The 14,465-nt window shown below is 38.5% G+C and overlaps 1 pseudogene across 1 annotated transcript; it reads left to right on the plus strand.

Annotated features, from left to right (window-relative positions):
- Positions 1-415: 415 nt before the first annotated feature.
- Positions 416-13,905, plus strand: LOC308490996 (RNA-binding protein EWS-like; annotated as a pseudogene). Its single transcript has 5 exons — positions 416-561; positions 1,129-1,195; positions 12,002-12,437; positions 12,589-13,656; positions 13,828-13,905. The product of its transcript is annotated as an RNA-binding protein EWS-like (transcript).
- The last annotated feature ends 560 nt before the right edge of the window (positions 13,906-14,465 follow it).

A 14,465-nucleotide genomic window follows, 5' to 3' on the forward strand; every position in this document is an offset into this window, starting at 1 on the left:
AGCAGAATTATTTGGGGCCCCTTAATGTTAGGGGACCAACAGTTGGACCCATTCAGGCTTTCATAGTACTGTACTAAAACCTTTGTTTTAAAACCATCAATATCCAAGGAGAGAGTCCAAGACGGCAGAGTAGGTAAATGCTATGCTTGCCTCCTTCCATGACCGCATTCACATTACAATTAAATTATAGAACAATCAATGTGGAGAATCATCTAAAGTCTAGCTAAACAGAAGTCCTATAACTGGGGATGAAAGTAAGAAGCCACATTGAGTCTGGTAAGAGGGGAGCAGACTCAAAATGGGCTAGACCCACACCTGAATATGGTGGTTGAGAATTGGGAGGGATATCTCAGCTGTGGAGGTCCCCCCAAAGGAGTAAGAAACCCTAGCCTCCCACTGAGCTCTCCAGCCTGGCATGGAGGAGCCCCCACAACTTCTGACTATTGAAGAGATTCTGAACTTCTGGGTGAAAGAGAAGGCTGTGGGAAACCCAGACATCCTCTTAAAGGGAATGAGCTTAGACTCACTCACTCACAAGCACTCCCCTTGGCTTCAGTGGAGGTATGGTGACTCAGGAGGAGTCAGAGACATATGGGGAGAGACTGAGTTGTGAGGCTGTAGAACAAGGACTGGAAGGACAGTCACCATTTTCCCTATGTAGAATCCTCCTCCTGTGCAGCCAACAAGTGGGCGCTATCTTTCCTGTGTTGAGCTCTCCCCCACAGAACCAAACCTGAATCTTCATTGGCCTGGTGAATTCTGTTCACTCCACCCTGGTGACTCCCTGGGACCCCACCTCACCCAACTCACACAACATAGGAGGCTCTTTTTGGCCAGCAGCCAATCCTGTCTGCCTTCTATCTTAGAAAACTCTCAGAGATTCACAGGCCCCAGGCAGGTGGCGGCTGGCTTTAGTGTGCTCTAAGACTTTTTCAGAATAGCCCCAGGCTCAGCACTTGTACCAACCAGAATTTACATTAACCTGGTGAACACCACTCATACCACCCTCGTAACTCCCTGAAACCCAGTCTCATCCAACTCATGTACTGCATGAGGCTTTATCGGCCGCTGAACCTTACAGGAACCAGCAAGTGGCATAGGCCTCTGGGTGTCCTGGCCTTTTTACAGATCTATACCACGCCTGGTACTGGTGGTGGCATTCCTCAATTCACAGTGTAGCCTCACCCATGCAACTGTAGGTCTAGCACGGGGAGCAACCAGCTATGGATAGCTTTGTATACCTACCAGGTATTCCCTGACCAGTCACAGGCAGTAGTTGACCTGGGCCTGCAAATGAGGCCCTCTCAAGAAACCCTGGAACCAATATACCTAGAAGCTGGCTTTGGACCAAAGCAGAGCACCACCCAATTAGCCCCAAAAGTAACACAACCAAAGAAGGGTCTCTTCAGGCACCAGATTCCTCTAGGGTGAATTCCACACTATGGGGTAAGCCTCTTGCACAACATCCTGTAATCTGTGGACATGGACAAACCCCACAGCCAGTCAACTTTGGTCAATACCACCTACAGACATGCCAATAGCAATCAAGGCTTAACTATAACTGGAGGGCACACACAACCCAAAGTCGTGGGAACACTTATGGAGCATCTGGCACAGGTGACCAGGAAGACTGTGCCACTGGGCCCAACAGTGAATCTACTATATAAGGCCACGCAGACAAGACTTGGAGACATAGAAGTTCTACATAATACATAGAAACAAATGCAGGGAGGTGGCCAAAATGAGGAGACAAAGAAATTTGTCTCAAATGAAAGAACAGGAGAAAACTCCAGAAAAAGAAAAAAATGAAATGGAGGCAAGCATCTTACCAGATAGAGAATTAAAAACAATGGTTATAATGATGCTCCATGAACTTAGGAGAAGAATAGGTGAACTCAGTGAGAACTTCAACAAAGAAATAGTAAGCATAAAAAAGAACATAGAAACCATAGAACCAGCCAGAAATTAGGAACACAATGAATTAAATGGATAATGTCCTAGAAAAAAATCACCAGCAGACTAGATGAAGCAGATGATAAAATCAGCAATTTGGAAGACAAGGTAGCAGAAAACACCCAATTGAAAGAACAAAAATTTAAAAAGAATAAAAAAATAAGGTTCAACATCAAGCATAACAATATTTGCATCATAGGAGTATCAGACAAAGAAGAGAAAAAACAAGGAATTGAGAACCTATTTGAAGAAATAATGACTGAAAACTTTCCTAACTTTGCTAGGAAATGTATGTACATAGAAGTGCAGGAAGTGCACAGTGTCCCAAACAAGATGAACCCAAACAGGTCCACACAAAGATACATTATAATTAAAATGGCAAAGGTTAAACACGAAGAGAGAAGCCTAAAAGCAGCAAGAGAAAGGAAACTAACTACTTGCAAAGGAACTCCCATAAAATTGTCAGCTGATTTCTCAACAGAAACTTTGCAGGCCAGAAGGGATTGGCAGAAAATATTCAATATGATGAAAAGTAAGGGCCTACAACCAAATTTACACTACCCAGCAAGAATACTATTTAAAACTGAAGAAGTGATAAGGAGCTTCCCAGACAAGAAGAAGCTAAAGTTCATCACCACCAAACCAGTATTACAACAAATATTAGAAAAACTTCTTTAAGAAGAAGAAGGGAGAAAAATAACACAAATATAAATAATAAAATGGTAATAACTATGTATCTATCAATAATCACTTTAAATGTAAGTGGATTAAATGCTCCAATCAAAAGACATAAGGTAACTGAATAGATAAGAAAAAAGACCCATACATATACTGTCTACAAGAGACCCACTTTAGATTGAAAGACACACACAGATTTCAGTAAAGAAATAGCAAAAGATATTATATACAAATGGAAATGAAAAAAAAAAAGCTGGGGTAACAATACTTATATCAGACAAAATAAACTTTAGAACAAAGACTATAATAAAAGACAGAGAGGGACATTACATACTGATAAAAGGATGAATCCAAGACTTATGCACCCAACATAGCAGCACCTAACTAAATAAATAAATGTTGACTGAATACAGGGAGAAATCAACATTAATACAATCACAATAGAGAATTTTAATAGTTCATTAACACCAATGGACACATCTTCCAGACAGAAAAACAATAAAGAAACAGTGGCCTTAAATGGCACACTAGACAGAGATGAATTTAATTGATATTTTTAGAGCTTTTCACCCCAAAGCAGCAGAATATACATTCTTTTCCAGTGCACATGGAATATTTTCCAAGGTAGACCATATCTTAGGACACAAAACAAGTCTCAATAAATTTGAGAACACTGAAATCATATTAATCGTCTTTTTAAACCACAATGATATGAAACTATAAATCAATTACAAGAAAAACACACAAACACATGTAAGCTAAATAACATTATTTAGTAAAATAATGAATGGCTCAACAATGAGATCAAGGAAGAAATCAAGAGATACATTGAGATAGATGAAAACAAAAACAGAAAAACCTAAAATCTATTGGACACAGTGAAAGCGGTCCTAAGGGGGAAATTTATAAAAATACAGGCCTACCTCAAGAAACAAAAAAAATCTAAAATAAACAATTTAACTTTACACCTAAGGAAACTGGAAAAGGAACAGAAAAAAAATTGAGCAGAAGAAAGGAAATAAAAAAGTCAGAGGGAAAATAAATTATATAGAATTTAGAAAACAATTTAAAAGATCGATGAGAACCGGAGTGGATTCTTTGAAAAGATTTTTTTAAAAATTGATAAAACTTTACCAGACTCATCAAGAAAAGAAGAGAGAGGACCCAAATAAATAAAATCAGAATTTAAAGAGAAGTGACAATTGATACCACATAATTAAAAATGTTATAAGAGGGAACGGCGGCAGCGGGGCGCACTTTCTGAATTCTCCTCTGGATTTTATTACACACAGGACATATAACCGTGTCCCGTGTTAACTGTCCCCATATAACCATCCCCAAAGAACTCTTTGCTCATCATGCAGAATAGCTAAGACATCCTAACAGACTCGTGGAAGTATTATTTGAAGGACAATATACACAAGAGTCACCTTTGAGCACACGCAGAGGAGAAGAACGAAGTAGTGTAAGTCAAATATAAAGGACACATACTACATAAGATAACCCAGCAAGAACTAAGAACTCTTGGGGATCTACCTAATACATCAAAGCAAACACAGAGAGTCAGCCAGAATGGGGAAACAAAGAAACATGTCCCAAATAAAAGAACAGAAGAAACCTCCACAACTGGAACCAAATGAAGCAGAGGTAACCAACCTATCAGAGACAGAGTTCAGAACACTGGTGATAAGAATGTTTAAGGAGCTTAGAGATGACATAAAGAAGGATGTAGAAATCATAACGAACAACCAGTTAGAACTAAAGAAAACAATTACTGATGTTAAGAACTCACTTGAAGGAATTACCATCAGGTTAGATGAAGCAGGGGATCGAATCAGCGACTTAGAAGACAAGTTAGCAGAGATCACCCAAACTGAACAACAGAAAGAAAAAAAAATAAAAAACAATGAAGATGGTTAAAGAGACCTCTGGAATAACATCAAGCGCAACAACATGCGCATCATAGGAATACCAGAAGGTGAAGAGAGGAAGCAAGGGACTGAGAACATATTTGAAGTAATAATGTCCGAAAACTTCCCTAACCTGATGAAGGAAACCAACATACAAGCCCAGAAAGTGCAGAGAGTTCCAACCAGGATAAACCCAAACAGGTCCACACCAAGACTCATTATAGTTAAAATGGCAAAGCTTAAAGACAAAGAGAGAATCCTAAAAGCAGCAAGAGAAAGACAGAGGGTTACATACAACGGAACTCCCATAAGACTATCAAATGCCTTTTCTACAGAAACACAGAAGGCCAGGAGGGAATGGCAGGAAATACTCAAAGGGATGGAAAACAAAGGCCTACAACCTAGATTGCTTTATCCAGCAAGGCTATCATTTAAAGTTGATGGAGACCGAGAGTTGTTAGATGGGCGGGGGGGACGGGGGCTTGGGGATAAGGGGAAAGGTGAAGGGATTAGGAAGCAGCTGGTAACCACAAGATGGCCTCAGGGTTTTTTGAAAATTAATTTGGGGAACGTATTCAATAATGTTGTAAAGATTTTGTTGGGTATCCGATGGACATGTGTCCTATTTAGGAGACCACCTCAGGGATACTGTGGATGCCTGATCATGGCATTGTACACCAGAAGCTAAACATTAATGAATGCCAACTATAATTTTATGTATATAATGTGATGGCTCAGTGTGAGGTCGGAGGGATAGTGGATGGGGGGAGGGAGGTTCACAGTGTGAGGGATATAAATGATGAACGTCTAAGTATTACCTTGTCTTGTACACCTACAACTAATGAATTTAAAAATAAATAAATTTGTTGTTGTTTTAAGAAAAAAAATAAATAAAAATAAAGTTGATAGAGAGATAAAGAGCTTCCCAGAAAAGAAAGAGCTAAAGGAATGTATTACCACCAAGCCAGCATTGCAAGAAATACTAAAAGGACTTCTGTAAATAGAAGAAAAATGAAAACAATCTAACTACAAATTTAAAAATGGCAATAACTACGTACCTATCAATGATCACTTTAAATGTAAACGGATTAAATGCTCCAATCAAGAGACATAGGGTGGCTGAGTGGATAAGAAAGCAAGACGCTTGTATATGCTGTATACAAGAGACTCACCTCAGATCAAAAGACACACACAAGCTGAAAGTGAAGGGATGGAGTAAGATATTTCATGCAAATGGAAACAAGAAAAAAAAGCTGGAGTTGCAATAGTTATATCTGACAAAATAGACTTTAAAATGAAGAACATATTAAAAAATAAAGATGGACATTATATAATAATAAAGGGATCGATCTGGCAAGAGGACATAACCCTGGTAAACATCTATGCACCCAACATAGGAGCACCTAAATATATAAAGCAGATATTGACTGACATAAAGACAGAGACCAAGAGTAACACTATCATAGTAGGGGACTTCAACACACCTCTGAGAACAAGGGACAGGTCTTCCAGACAGAAAATCAATATGGAAACAACAGCCTTAAATGATACATCTGACCACTTGAATTTAATCAATATTTTCAGAGCATTTCACCCCAATGCTGCAAAACACACGTTTTTCTCAAGCCCACATGGAACCTTTTCCAAGATAGACCATATGTTAGGCCACAAAACAAATCTCGATAAATTTTTAAAAATTGAAATCATACCAATTGTCTTCTCTGATCACAGTGCTATGAAATTAGAAATGAACTACAGGAAAAAAACTGGAAGACACACCAATTCATGGAGGCTGAATAACTTATTACTAAATTATGAATGGGTCAAGCAGGAGCTCAAGGAAGAAATCAAAAGATATCTCGAGACAAACGTAAATGAAAACACGATGACCCAAAATCTATGGGATGCCACGACAGCAGTCCTAAGAGGGAAATTCAGAGCATTGCAGGCCTACCTAAAGAAACAAGAAACATCACTAATCAACAGTTTATTTTAACACTTAAAGGATCTGGAAAAAGAACAGCAAAATAAGCCCAAAGGGAGCACAAGGAAGGAGATAATAAGGATCAGAGCAGAAATAAATGAAATAGAAACCAGAAAAACAATATAAAAGATCAATGAATCCAAGAGTTGGTTCTTAGAGAAGATAAACAAAATTACAAACCTTTAGCCAGACTCATTGAAAAACAGAGAGGACCCAAATTAATAAAATCAGAAATGAAAGAGGAGAAGTGACAACAGACACCGCAGAAATACAAAAAATTTTAAGAAATTACTATGAGCAACTATATGCCAACAACTTTGACAATCTGGAAAAAATGTGCAATTTTCTAGAGGCCTACAACCTTCCAAAGCTAACTCAAGAAGAAACAGAGAACCTGAATAGACTGATTACCATAAGGGAAATTGAATCCCAACAAACGAAAGCCCTGAACCAGAAGAGTTTACAGGTGAATTTTACAAAATGATCAAAAAAGAATTATCACCTATTCTCCTCAAGCTCTTCCAAAAAATCCAGAAGGAGGGAAGACTCCCAAACACTTTTTACGAAGCCACTATCACGCTGATCCCAAAATCAGACAAAGACACCACAAAAAAGAAAACTACAGGCCGATATCTCTAATGAACATAGATGCAAAAATCATCAACAAAATATTAGCGAACAGAATTCAGCAATACATTAAAAAGATCATACACCATGATCAAGTGGGATTCATCCCTGGTGTACAGGGGTGGTTCAACATCCGCAAATCAATTAATGTGATACACTACGTTAACAAAATGAAAAATAAAAATCACATGATCATATAAATAGATGCAGAAAAAGCATTTGATAAAATCCAGTAGCCATTTATGATAAAAACCCTTAAGAAAGTGGGAATAGAGGGATCATATCTTAACATAATAAAGGCCATATATGACAAACCCACAGCTAACATCATACTCAATGGGGAAAAGCTAAAACCATTCCCCCTAAGATCAGGAACAAGGCAAGGTTGCCCACTGTCTCCACTTCTATTCAACATAGTGCTGGAAGTTCTAGCCACAGCAATCAGACAAGAAAAAGAAATAAAAGGCATCCAAATTGGTAAGGAGGAAGTAAAATTGTCATTATGTGCAGATAACATAATACTATACATAGAGAACCCTAAAGACTCCACCAAGAAATTATTAGAGCTGATAGATGAATTTAGTAAAGTAGCAGGATATAAAATTAATATTCGGAAATCAGTTGCATTTGTATATACCAATAATAAAACATCAGAAGGAGAAGTTAAAAAAACAATCCCATTTACAATTGCTCCAAAGACTATAAAATACCTGGGAATAAATTTACCGAAAAAGTAAAAGATCTGTACTCAGAAAATTATAAGACACTGAAGAAAGAAATGAAAGAAGATATAAATAGATGGAAACACATATCATGTTCATGGATAGGAAGAATTAATATAGTTAAAATGTCCATACAGCCTGAGGCAATATACATATTCAACGCAATTCCAATCAAACTACCAACAACGTTTTTCACAGAAATAGAACATATAATCCTAAAATTTACATGGGACCATAAAAGACCCCGGATAGCCTCAGAAATCTTGAGAAATAAGAACAAAGTGGTAGGTATAATGATACCTGACTTCAAATTATACTACAAGGCTACAGTAATCAAAACAGCATGGTACTGGCATAAAAACAGACACATGGATCAATGGAACAGAATAGAGACTCCAGAAATAAATCCATGCCTATATGCCCATCTAATCTACGACAATGGAAGCAAGAATGTACGGTGGGGTAAAGACAGCCTGTTCAATAAATGGTGCTGGGAAACCTGGACAGACACATGCAAAAAAATGAAGCTGGACCACCTCCTTACATCATATACAAAAATAAATTTAAAATAGCTTAAAGACTTAAATGTAAAATCTGAAACCATAAAATACCTAAAAGAAAATATAGAAAGAAACTTCACAGACATTACCCAGAGTAAGATTTTTACTGATATATCCCCTCACACGAGGGAAGTAAGAGAAAAAAAACACGTGGGATTACATCAAACTAAAAAGTTTTTTCACAGCAAAGGAAACCATCAATAAAACAAAATGGGATCCTACTGAATGGAAGAAGATATTTGCCAATGATATATCTGATAAGGGGTTACATCACAAATCTATAAAAAAAAAACCTCACTCAACTCAACTCCCAAAAAACAAACAACCCAATTAAAAAATGGGCAGAGGACTTGAGGAGACATTTTTCCTAAAAGGACATACAGATGGCAAACAGATATATGAAGAAATTCTCAACCTCACTAACCATCAGAGAAATGCAAATAAAAACTACAATGAGATACCACCTCACTCCAGTCAAAATGGCTATCATCAATAAATCAACAAACAACAAGTGCTGGCGTGGATGTGGAGAAAAGGGAACGCTAGTGCACTGTTGGTGGGATTGCAGATTGGTGCAGCCACTATGGAAAACAGTATGGAGGTATCTCAAAAATCTGAAAAAGGAACTACACTATGATCCAGTAATTCCACTCCTAGGTATCTATCCAGAGAAACCCAAAACTCCAATTCAAAAATCTTTATGCACTCCTATGTTTATTGCAGCACTATACACAATAGCCAAGACATGGAAACAACTGAAATGCCCATCAGTAGGTGACTGGATTAAGAAGCTGTGGTACATTTATACAAAGGAATATTACACAGCCATAAAGAAGAAACAAATCTTACCATTTGCAACAACATGGAGGGACCTAGAGAACAATATGTTAAGTGAAATAAGTCAGACAGAGAAAGACAAGTACCATATGATCTCACTTATATGCAGAATCCAAAGAAGAGAATAAGTGAATGAACTAATCAGAAACAGTTTTGGAGACAAAGAGGAAAAACTGAGGGTTGTTAGATTGGCGGGGGGGTGGGGATAAGAGGGAAGGTGAGGGGATTAGAAAACAGTTGGTAACCACAAGATGGCCATGGGGTTTTGAAAATTAATTTGGGGAACGTAATCAATAATGTTGTAAAGATTTTGTAGGGTATTCGATGGACACGTCTCCCATTTGGGAGACCACGTCAGGGAACATGTAGATGTCTGATCACTGCAATGTACACCTGAAGCTGAACAATAATTAATTCCCACTATAATTATATGTATATATATATATATATATGTATACATATGTATATATATACTTACAAGAGGCGGAGTACAGCATTGGAAGTGGAGACAGTGGAAATGTGATGGCTCAGTGCGATGTCAGAGAGATAATGGATGGGGGGAGGGCGGTCCACAGTGTGAGGGATATAAATGATAAACATCTAAGTATTACTTTGTCTTGTGCATCTGAAACTATTAAAATATATATATTAAAAAATAAAATAAAAAATAAACACAAAATACGTTGTAAGAAAATAATACAAGCAATTTTATTCCAACAAATTGGACAATCTTGAGGAAATGGATAAATTCCTAGAAGTATATAGTCTTCCAAGACTGAATGAAGAACAAACAAAAAATCTGAACCAACAGATTAGTGCTAACAAAATTGCTCTTAGTGATATTTTTTTCTGATATATCTCCTTGGGCGAGGGAAACAAAATAAAAAATAAACAAGTGGGACTATATCAAACAAAAAATTTTTGCATCGCAAAGGAAACCATCAACAGAATGAAAAGACAACCTACTGAATGGGAGAAGATATTCACCAATGATACATCTGATAAGGGCTTAATATGCTGAATTTATAAAGAACTCATATAACTCAACACCAAAAAAACAAACAACCCAATTTAAAAATGGGCAGAGGACCTGAATAGACATTTCTCTAAAGAGGTCATACACATGGCCAATAAACTTATGAAAAGATTCTCAAGGTCACTAATTATCAGAGAAATGCAAAGTAAATTCACAATGATATATCACCTTAAGCCTTGTAGAATAGCTATCATCAATAAGTCAACAAACAAGTGTTAGTGAGGATGCGGTAAAAAGGGAACCCTTGTTCACTGTTGGTAGATTTGCAAATTGATGGCAGCCACTATGCAAAACAATTTGGCAGTTTCTCAAAATTTAAAAATAGAACTATCTTATGACCTAGGAATTCCACTTCTAGGTAGTTATCTGAAGAAATCCAAAATACTAATTCAAAAAGGTATATGCACTTCTATTTACAATAGCCAAATATGAAAGCAACCTGTGTGCCCATCAATGGACAATTGTTTAAAGAAATTGTGCTACATATATATAATGGAATATTACTGAGCCATAAAAAGAATAAAACGTTACCATTTGTGACACACAGATGGACCTAGAGGGTATTATGCTAAGTGAAATAAGTCAGACTGAGAAAGATAATTACCATACGATTTCACTTATATGTGTAATTTAAAGAAGAAAATAAATGAACAAATAAAACAGAAATACTCATAGATACAGAGGACAAACTGATGATTGCCAGAGGGGAGGGGTATTGGGGAGCTGGGTGAAACAGGTGAAAGGATTAAGAAGTACAAATTGGTAGTTACAAAATAGTCAAGAGGATGTAAAGTACAGCATAGAGAATATAGTCAATAATGTTGCAACAACTATGTATGTGCCAGGTGTGTACCAGACTAATCGGGAGATCACTGCATAAGTTATATAAGTGTCAACCACTATGCTGTACACCTGAAACTACTATAAAATAATATTGAATGCCAACTGTAATTGAAAAAATAATTTTAAAAAACAAAATACAACATTGAGGATAAATATAAATATAATCTGAATAGTGTTAGACTTTTGAGACTTTAACAGCATTAAATTCAAGATAACCCTTAAAAGAAAAAAAGAACCCATCATTGTTCATTTTATTATATTTATCCCCAATTTAAAAAATAACCATCTGCAGATTTCCACCCTTCTATGACAAGTCTTGTGACTCTCCTTTTCTGTTTCCTCTGTTCCACTATTACCAGTATTTAAAAATAGGTATCTCATTCTGTCTACTTGATTTAGAAGCCATTGCTTTTTAAGTGCAGTTTTAAATTATCTAATCTAATTGGAACATCCCTCTATTGTAATTTTAGGTTTTAATTTTCTTGAGAGCTTGTAGAAGTTTGGTAGTTCCCTAGCCATAAATGGAGTGTAGCTCATGTTTCTGTCTGGCCATGTTTTGGAGCATCCAACTTGACATTACCAAGCCAAATTCTTAGGATATGAATTTTTTAGATTATTTTTAATAAGATTTTGCCATTTTTTTTCTTCTTAATTGCAGGACATTTGTACTTCCAATCTCCTGCTATTTTTCTTAACAATATCTGAAAATATATGAAGGTAAATAAGAAGGAGTCTGAGTGGATTTTGATTTTTCTTTTAATTTTGCCTCCCTTATTAAGGGAATCTTTATAACTGTTATAAGCTTATGAGAGCTTGCTAAGAAAATTTTCTTTTTTTTCTTGTCAATTTAGAAGATTTTCCAATTCAAAGAATCTAATATCTGGAGGAGAGAAAATGGTGTCCAGGGTTACAGTACCTACAACCAAGCTGCAGCACATCAGGGCTACAGTTCTTACCATTGCCCAGCTCACTCAAGGATAAACACAGACCACTCAGGCATATGCACAGCAAAGTTGTGGAACCTATGGACAGCCCACTGACATCAGCTATACCCAGGCTCAGTCCAGTGGGATCTATGGGCAGATAGCTTATGCAACTTCTTATGGACAGCCTTCCATAGGTTATACTACTCCAACTGCTCCCCAGTCATATGGTCGGCCTGTCCAGGTGTATGGCACTGGTGCTTATGATACCACCAGTGCCACAGTAACTGCCACCCAAGGCTTTGATGCATCTCAGTCTGCATATGGCACTCAGCTTGCTTAACTGGCTTATGGGTAACAGCCAGTAGCTGCTGTACCTGCAAGACCACAGGATGGTAACAAACCCACAAAGACTAGTCAGCCTCAATCTAGCATAGGGGATTACAACCAGCCCAGTCTGGGATATGGACAGAGTAACTACGTTACCCCTGGTACCTGGGGGCTACCTTATATAGCAAGTCACAGCCCGACTGTCTTATCTTTCTACCAGCGATTCCTCGACACAGCTGACTAGTTATGATCAAAGCAGTTACTCTCAGCATAACACCAATGGGCAGCCAAGCAGCTATGGGCAACAGGTTATGTATGGTCAACAAAGCAGCAATGGGCAGCAGGTGCCCCCAATACCAACTGGATGCTGCAGCCAAGCTCCAGGTCAACAGCAGATTTGTGCAGCAGAGTTCATTCTGGCAGGACCACCCCAGTAGCATGGGTGTTTATGGGCAGGAGTCTGGACGATGTTCTGGAAGGACTGGAGCATGAGTCGTCCTGATAATTGGGGCAGGGGACGAAGGGGATTTGATCGTGGAGCATTGAGCAGAGGCAGGCAGGGAGGAGAACTTGGTGGAATGGATGCTGGAGAGAGGTGGCGTCAACCAGCCTGGCGGACCCACGCACAAAGGACCGCATGTTGATCTAGGCTCCCCATTGATCCAGATGAAGACCCTGACAACACTGCGACTATGAACAAGAATTAGAAGACAAGGTGCCTCTAGATGACCTGGCAGACTTCTGTAAGCAGTGTGCAATTGTTAAGATGAATAAGAGAACTGGATAACCCATGATCCGTGTCTACTTGGACAGGGAAACAGGAAAGCCCAAAGGCAATGTGACAGTGCCAAGGCTGGCGTGGACTGGTTTGATGGGAAAAATTTTCAAGGGATTTTCAAACTTAAAGTTTTTCTTCCTCAAAAGAAGCCTCTTATGAACACTATGCAGGGGCATATGCTGCCCAGCGAGAGCAGGGGGATGCTGCCACTGCTCTGTGCAGGTGCAGGGGACACAGGAGGTCTTGGGGGACCCATGGGTCCTATGGAAGTTCATGGGGGAGACAGAGGAGGCTTCCTCTCAAGAGGACCCCATGGTTCCTGAGGGAACTACTCCAGAGGAAGAAACATCCAGCACTAAGCTGGAGATTGGCAGCGCCCCAATCCAGAACTTTGCCTGGAGAACACATTTAATACAATCAGTGTAAGGCCCCAAAGCCTGAAGCTTTCCTCCCTCCTGGGTGGCCCTGGTGGCAAGTAGGGAGGAAGAGATGGCCTCATGGAATGAGGAGGCCATGGTGTAAAGTTCAGAGGTGTCCACAGTGGACACAGAGGTGGCTTCCGTGGCACCCCAGTCATGGTTCAAAGTGGCTTGGTGAAGGAAGATAAGGTGGCCCTGACGGTCTTCCTGGACCTTTCGTGGAGCAGATGGCAGGCAGCACAGTGAGTGTGGAGGACCTGGATAAAGGCGAGAACCATCAGGAACACACAGACTGTCTTACATAACACAGAGACACCTCAGAGCTTCACTGACTACCAGATTTACCTTTTAAACCAGAAAATGTTTTAAATTTAAAATGCCATTTTACAATGTTGCCCACAGCATTATGATTATTCCTTGTCTATACTTCAGTATTTTTCACCATTTGTTAAGAAACATTAAAACAAGTTAAATGGTTAAAAAAACAAAACAAAACGAAAACAAACAGAACAAACATCTGGCCTTGGCATCTTTTTTTTTTTTTAATTTATTGGGGTGACAATTGTTAGTGAAATTATATATATTTCAAGTGTACAATTCTGTATCACATCATCTAAAAATCCCACTGTGTGTTCACCACCCAGAGTCAGTTCTCTTTCCATCACCATATATTTGATCCCCCTTACCTTCATCTCCCTCCCCCCCACCCCCCTTACCTTCTGGTAAACACTAAACTATTGTCTGTGTCTATGAGTTTTTGTTTCTCATTTTTTGTTTCTCTTGTTGTTTTGTTGTTTTTGGTTTATATACCACATATCAGCGAAATCATATGGTTCTCTGCTTTTTCTGTCTGACTTATTTCGCT

This window comes from Rhinolophus hipposideros, assembly GCF_964194185.1.
Source record: "Rhinolophus hipposideros genome assembly, chromosome: 22".
Lineage (NCBI taxonomy): Eukaryota > Metazoa > Chordata > Mammalia > Chiroptera > Rhinolophidae > Rhinolophus > Rhinolophus hipposideros.